The following is a 385-nucleotide window of genomic DNA, read 5'->3' as shown; positions in this document are numbered from 1 at the left end:
CTGGGAGGAGGGATCAGGGCGCGCGGCAACAGCTGTGCGGCCCCAACCTCTGCTCCTGCACCAAGGCCTCACCTGGGAGCTCCTGCCATCAACTTTTATCTCACGGGCCTGCTCTTCGCAGTTGGTAATAGGTGCAATCTGTTTGGAGCCTCCTTGGTTATGTATATTGCATTCTTAGTATAGACTAGTACACATCTATTAATTACACATGCATCCAGCCATGGGGAGTTACCTAGGCCCCTCTCCAGGACATTTGCTTGCACTTGGCCACCTGTCTAGGTGTGACACTGACATTCACAGGGGGCCCAGGAAAGGTAATTGTGTGCACCTTACTATCTAAACCTTCTTAAAAAAAAAAAAAAGGCCCTATTCTCTGGAGGTTTGT

The sequence above is a fragment of the Myotis brandtii genome, unplaced genomic scaffold (genome assembly GCF_000412655.1).
Source record: "Myotis brandtii unplaced genomic scaffold, ASM41265v1 scaffold17, whole genome shotgun sequence".
NCBI classification, from domain to species: Eukaryota; Metazoa; Chordata; class Mammalia; order Chiroptera; family Vespertilionidae; genus Myotis; species Myotis brandtii.
Note: the sequence above shows the minus strand (reverse complement) of the source record.